Source organism: Carassius carassius, chromosome 14 (genome assembly GCF_963082965.1).
Source record: "Carassius carassius chromosome 14, fCarCar2.1, whole genome shotgun sequence".
Classification (NCBI taxonomy): domain Eukaryota; kingdom Metazoa; phylum Chordata; class Actinopteri; order Cypriniformes; family Cyprinidae; genus Carassius; species Carassius carassius.
Window position 1 is genome coordinate 4837067 of NC_081768.1, and position 7474 is coordinate 4844540.

Genomic DNA, 7474 nt, shown 5'->3' on the forward strand with positions numbered 1-7474 from the left:
ACAGCATGCGGCCAAATAAACCCAGGGTTCCTTCTCTCTGAATGCCAACCAATCAGGAGAAAACCAATCTGTTGTCTGATTTGAAGGCTGAGGCTGGGAAAATTGGCCTCAGCGTCTCGTAGGTCATTCACACTGCTCCATTTAACAGCGAGGACCACTAGAGTCATGTTCAACAAACAAATCAAATGTTTATTCTGTTTGGAGTGTGGTCCAGCGAGGTGGCGATGCCCTGTTGAGACGGAGTGCTGGGTAATTGCGCCTCTCAGTGTTCGGTTTCTCTCTGAGGTTTGGAGTGAGTGATGAGATTGTCGACCGTGGTGTTTCCTGATGTCGTTACTGTATTGACCTGTGGATAGATAAACGAGTGGGGAAAGCCTTGTTTGCTGTGTTGGAAATGCTTATTTTTTGTTTTTGCTTTCTTTTGCCATGGCAACTGTCCACTAGCTCCTTGTCAATTGCTCAATTACTACATCACATGGGTCACTATTACTATTGTGTTGAGTGCCTTGTAATAATAATAAAAAAAAGTCAGTTGTTAAATCTAGATTAAAAACGCATCTCTTTCGCCAAGCATTCGAATAATGTATCTCTTAAATTGTGAGTGTAGTTGCATCTGCATTTTTATTCTTTAGCTTGGGTTAAACTAATTTTACTTTGTTGGATCAGCAGCTATGCTAATGATGTCTCTATTTTGTTTCTATGTTTTGCCACGGGTAACTAGGATTTACACAAGCTCCAGTCTGGATCCAGAACACCTGAGAAGAGATGATGCTGACCCTCAGAGGACCCCAGATGATCCTAACCTTGAATCAACAAACAGAACTAACAATTATTGCTACATGTGTGACTGCATCCTATAATTACTATTAATTAATAATATTGATAGTTCATCATCTAGCTGACTACGTCTTGTATTATTATTATTTTTATTTTTATAAAATCCTGTCAAACGTGCACAAACTACTAGCTACTACTAAATATTGTAGAAACATAATTTTCTGTAAAGTTGCTTTGTAACGATTTGTATTGTAAAAAGCGCTATACAAATAAACTTGAATTGAATTGAATTGAATTGAGTTGTGAAGGTTTTGTGAACCTGAAAACCAAATCTTTAAGGTTAGTTGATCTGTATGCATCATGCTATCCTTTTTTTTAAGTTTTCTCATTTTGGTTTTGGTTCTGAATAATCATTATTTGTCTAATTTTCCTTCAGAAACTGTCCAGAATACTGATGCAAACCTACAAACCTTATTTCTATGGATACAGTTTGTACTAAAAGGAAAAGAAAAGAAAAACAGCATCTTGTTCTTACCAGGGTTATAAACTTTGGTTTAGTCTTTTTATGTAACATGTCTGCTTGTTCTGTGTTTCCATTGTGTTTTGCTTCACTCCCCATGACCTAGTTTTCCGTTGTCACCCTGATTAGTTAATTCTGTTCACCTGTGTTCATTCTATTATGTCATTAGTCTTTCCCCATTTCTGTTCTGTCCTGTGTTCTCAGCCCCTTGACTCCTTGTGTTTGATTTGTGAATTATAATAAAAGACTGTTATTGGATTATTCTTGCATCTTGCATGCTATGTGATAGTTATTAAGTCCTTTTTTTTGCTGTTATTCAGGAGGTGTGTTAAATTATGTAAAGGCAGCAAAGGCATTTAAAATGTTACAAAATATTTTTCTTTTGAAAAAATTGAATTCTTATGTTTTAAGAACTTTCTGTTAAACCAGTTTTCAACACTGATAGTAATAACATATACAGTAGAATGATTTTTGGAAGGTAATGTGACACTAAAGACTTGAGAAATGATGCTGAAAATATAAAAATTATTATGTTCAGAAATGCTGTTAAAAAATAGTATTGTGAAATATTACACTTTAAAATACCTGTTTATACTTTAATATATATTAAAATGTAATTTATTTCTGTGATGATGATAAAGCTGAATTTTCAGCATCATTCTTTTAGTCTTCTGTGTCACATGATTCTTCAGAAATAATTCTAATATGCTGATTTGCTGCTCAAGAAACAGTAGAAATAGTTTTATATGCAGTTTAATATTTTTGTGGAAAAAAAATCAGGATTATTTTATAAATATAAAGTTCAAAAGAACAGATTTTTTATCTTTTGTCATTTGTAACTTTATAGTTAGATAAAATTATACATACGTTTGATGTACTCCACTGGAGATGGGTTTGTGTCTGGTGCTTACATTTACATTTATTCACTTAGCTGACGCTTTTATCCAAAGCGACTTACAATTGCTATATATATCAGAGGTCGCACGCCTCTGGGGCAACTAGGGGTTAAGTGTCTTGCTCAGGGACACACTGGCGTTTCACAGTGGATTAGAACCCGGGTCTCTCACACCACAGGCATGCGTCTTATCCACTGCGCTAACACTGATGCTACATATATATGTATACCTATCGCACTCAACTTAAGTTAACTCAACTAGCAACCGACAACTTAAAAACTTTAGCTCATCTAATGAATAAAGGTCTACTGAGTGTTAAAAGATCTGTCAGACCAACCAAAGATTATTATTATTTTTTTATTTATTTAGCAAAGCTAATCATCTTTTAGCAATCCTCTTTCTTTTAGATCTATGTTTATTTTCAAAGCCTTCTGCATTATATAGGTATTTGCTTCTTCAAACTAAAGGCAAACATTTATGCTGATAGACAAATGTATTAAACAAGCTGCAATGAATTCTCAACAACAATTGAACAATTGAACAATTCTCAAACTTGGTGATTGCTAAATCCGATAAATATGAACTCTTTTCCACATGACAGCTAACCGACAGTGACAACAGCAGCATTAATTAAGCCCGAACAATTGAAAACAATGGTAATATTTTAATAAACTTCAAAACTTTTAATAACCTACTAAAAATTCTTTGTTAATGCTATTTTTTTTACATTGGTTAGTAGAACTTTTCTAAAGTTGGATTTTTTACTAAATTGTTGCAAAAATGGTGAGTAAATGTCTAAAATATTGCAGTATACAGATAAATTATATGTGATCTATTTTGTTGTACAGAGCCAGACAGGACAATGTCCTCATTCTTCTGGCCTGCATCATTATAGAGACATGCTTGTCATAGCATGAACATTATGTGTCCAAGCATCTGCTTCCTTCACCGGAAAGGGAAATGCACACAGAGACAGAGATTTCCAAATGAGCGTAGAAGCCCACTGGGCCTGATAGCCCACTTTATCACTGGCTGTTGGCAACGTCGCCACAGATTGTTTCCTGGAAAGAGAACAAGCACAGACAGTGAATACACAGGCCTCCATCTGTGAACAAGGTCACCGCCGATCTGGTAATAGTAGGATTAGACCCATCTAGTTTATTTGATTTATCCTGCTGCTGCCCTGCTGTATACACACATTCAACATACTGTTGACATCATGTGTTTCTTGATATTGTGGGTTTATACTGTATGTGGCATTGATGATATAAGTGACACACTGCATAACCAAGCTGTGCTGAAATAAACTCCAAGCTTGTTCAAAACCAGATCCAGCACTATTTGAGAGACTTTTTTAACTGGAAAATCATGAAATAGTACTCCTTCATTTATGCCATAACATCTTTGGTTCAATTATTCAAACTACTATATTCAGGTTTAAGATGTTTGGACCCCACTCTTCTGTAAATGCCAGTCAAAAGTTTGGAATAACTATGATATATATACATCTTTTACATGATTTCTGAAGGATTGTGTGACACTGACGACTGGAGTAATGATGCAAAAATGTCAGCTTTACATCAAATTAATAAATTATATTTTTAAATAATTCAATTAGAAAACAGTTATTTTAAATTCTAATATTATTAAATAATATTACTGTCTTTAATTGTATTTTTAGTGCAGCCTTAAAAGACTTCTTTCAGAAGCATTAACAAAAACTCATGTTTTGGGTGTTAAAATTTGGTCTTCTCAACCTGTGGTGCTCTGTGTTAAAACGTATTTGTGATGACAAGTACAATACAATTTTACGATACAATTTTTTCACTTGATTTCAATCATAGGCTGTCTCAGGTCATGCAGTATAACAAGGTTAAAAGCAGACCAGCTCGGTCTGATGGATCGACCACCTTTAAAGTCTTAAGAATTTGGTGAGAAATATCCTTTGGTTCCACTCAGGCAATGGAAAATCAGTCTGTCTTTTTACAAGTGTTCCACCAGCACCCACAATTAATTATTTTATTGCATTTATTTAGGAAAAAGCAGGCAAAGAAATGACCACGTGTTTAAATCGGCATGATTCCCCTGAACATGTGGTCTAATATCATCCAAGCATTTAAAAACTAATGAGGAAGCACTCAGCCCATCTCAGACCTAGTCAATTAATGTTAAGCGGCTGATGTGTTAACAGCTAACTGATTCCTGCCTTGGTTAGTAAGAGAGGCCAAAAGAGAACATAAGGCACTGCGCTCACGCAATCTTTTTATGAACCTTACAGTATTGAGTTGCCTTAATTTTGATATGCAGCAAAACATATGATAATTATTACAGCTTGTTTGGGCCAAGTGCCTCCAATATAAAGTTCCCTTCCTTCATCTGTATGGACTAAATTTGTTAGTCTTATGTAATAAGTTAACTTTTAATAAGTTTACTTTAAATTTAATTTAATTAACTTTTAGTACATTTACTTTAAATTCGATTTTATCAAGCAAATTTGAGCTAAATTAGCTTGCTGTCTAAATGTAGTGTAGTACTGTCACATGACCTCATCAACATGGTATTGAGTTTCAATTTAGATAAATATGAAATACAGCCAGTAGACTGGGTCATGCTGGAGCAATCTAGATACATCTATTTCTTCAGTTATATTCAACAGTTATTATAATTCCTTAACTTGACATTTGTTTATGTTATTGTATGTTTGGGGTCAGATATCATCAGGAAACATGGTGTTAGCTTTCACTGTTATGCTGATGATACTCAGCTCCAGGGTGCGATTTGTGAAAAAAACAGAGGGGGGGATGTTTTGAAACATTTTAATTCATAAAAATAAACCATGAGGACATGAACTAGATGACGTCATGCGCTAATTAGCATATTTTATTTATGACGTAAGTGCGTCGTATTGTATTGCCTCCCTATGCTCACATACTGCGATTTAATTTAGCCATTTAATTAAATTCTCAATAAAACAGTTTTTATTACTATATTTTAATGTTTCTGTTGTCAGACAACGGAATGAATATTATAATGACTGAAACGCATAAGACATAACCAGCTCTCAAACATTAATCTGCACTAATGAAATCAAATACACATACAATAAAGTCAGTGGTTGTGCTGTGACTGATGTCGGCTATACTTGCTTGTAAAATAGAGTAAGAAGCAACAGAATTTATTTATTTTTTTTAACTGAAAGTGCTGTTCCTCTCTGCGCTCGCTGAACACAGCAGATGCAGAGAGAGAGGCTCGCGCTGGGAAAGAGAGACCTTGCGCTCGTGGGGCAGCAACAGAGACTAAATAATGGTTGCCCAAAAAGTCGCTAGATTTGTCGCTAGTCGCTTTTTTGAAGAAAAAAAAAAAAGACGCCAAGTTAGCAACGCCACTGCCCAGCGGACTGGCTTCAACCGTCTCGCAAGTGTTGATAGGCTATTACTCGTGAGGTGTAACCAATCAGATAGCGCCGTGGGAGGGACATTGAGCAAGTCTGCAGAGTGGTGAATACAGAGAGGCTGCACACCAGCCAAAGTAGCGCATTTTAAAATAAAAATGACTTTAATCAAACCACGGATCCATGATAAGTTATGTGATCCGTTTTGCCACTAGTGTAGTAGCACTGATCACTTTGAGGGGGGGATAAATTTATTCCCACCTGGGATAAAAATAATTAAGCAGAGGCAGGGATACATTGACCAGAAAGGGGGAAATCCCACGCTTTCCCCCCGGCAAATCGCACCCTGCTCAGCTCTATATTTCTTTGCGGCCCGGTGAAACACATCAATTTGAGAAACTAATGGAATGCATAGTCGATATAAAAAACTGGATGACGAATAATTTCTTAATGCTAAATTCTGAAAAAACAGAGGTGTTAATTATACGACCTAAAAACTCTGCATGTAATAACCTAGAACACTGTCTAAGACTTGATGGTTGCTCTGTCAATTCTTCGTCATCAGTTAGGAACCTAGGTGTGCTATTTGATCGCAATCTTCCCTTAGAAAGCCACGTTTCTAGCATTTGTAAAACTGCATTTTTCCATCTCAAAAATATATCTAAATTACGGCCCATGCTCTCAATGTCAAATGCAGAAATGTTAATCCATGCATTTATGACCTCAAGGTTAGATTATTGTAATGCTTTATTGGGTGGTTGTTCTGCACGCTTAGTAAACAAACTACAGCTAGTCCAAAATGCAGCAGCAAGAGTTCTTACTAGAACCAGGAAGTATGACCATATTAGCCCGGCCCTGTCAACACTGCACTGGCTCCCAATCAAACATCATATAGATTTTAAAATATTGCTTATTACTTATAAAGCCCTGAATGGTTTAGCACCTCAGTATTTGAATGAGCTCCTTTTACATTATAATCCTCTACGTCCGCTACATTCTCAAAACTCAGGCAATTTGATAATACCTAGAATATCAAAATCAACTGCGGGCAGCAGATCCTTTTCCTATTTGGCGCCCAAGCTCTGGAATAACCTACCTAACATTGTTCGGGAGGCAGACACACTCTTGCAGTTTAAATCTAGATTAAAGACCCATCTCTTTAACCTGGCTTACACATAACATACTAATATGCTTTTAATATCCAAATCCGTTAAAGGATTTTTAGACTGCATTAATTAGTTAAACCGGAACCGGGAACACTTCCCATAACACCCGATGTACTTGCTACATCATAAAAAGAATGGCATCTACGCTAATATTTGTCTGTTTCTCTCTTAGTACGAGGTCACCGTAGCCACCAGATACAGTCTGTTTCCAGATCAGAGGGTCACTGCAGTCACCCGGATCCAGTACATATCCAGACCAGATGGTGGATCGACACCTAGAGAGGACCTCTACAGCCCTGAAAGACAGCGGAGACCAGGACAACTAGAGCCCCAGATACAGATCCCCTGTAAAGACCTTGTCTCAGACGACCACCAGGACAAGACCACAGGAAACAGATGATTCTTCTGCACAATCTGACTTTGCTGCAGCCTGGAATTGAACTACTGGTTTCGTCTGGTCAGAGGAGAACTGGCCCCCCAACGGAGCCTGGTTTCTCCCAAGGTTTTTTTCTCCATTCTGTCACCGATGGAGTTTTGGTTCCTTGCCGCTGTCGCCTCTGGCTTGCTTAGTTGGGGTCACTTCATCTACAGCGATATCATTGACTTGATTGCAAATAAATGCACAGACACTATTTAACTGAACAGAGATGACATCACTGAATTCAATGATGACACACTGTTTTCCTAATGAATGTTCAGTTCAGTTGCTTTGACGCAATGTATT

At 36.8% G+C, this 7474-nt stretch overlaps 1 long non-coding RNA gene across 1 annotated transcript; it reads right to left on the reverse strand.

Moving 5' to 3' along the window:
* Nucleotides 1–398: 398 nt before the first annotated feature.
* LOC132156478 (uncharacterized) lies at nucleotides 399–1409 on the reverse strand. The gene is made up of 2 exons (XR_009437433.1): nucleotides 1313–1409; nucleotides 399–483 (listed from the first exon to the last, which is right to left on the reverse strand). It is a non-coding gene; the product is annotated as an uncharacterized LOC132156478 (long non-coding RNA).
* Between the last annotated feature and the right edge of the window lie 6065 nt (nucleotides 1410–7474).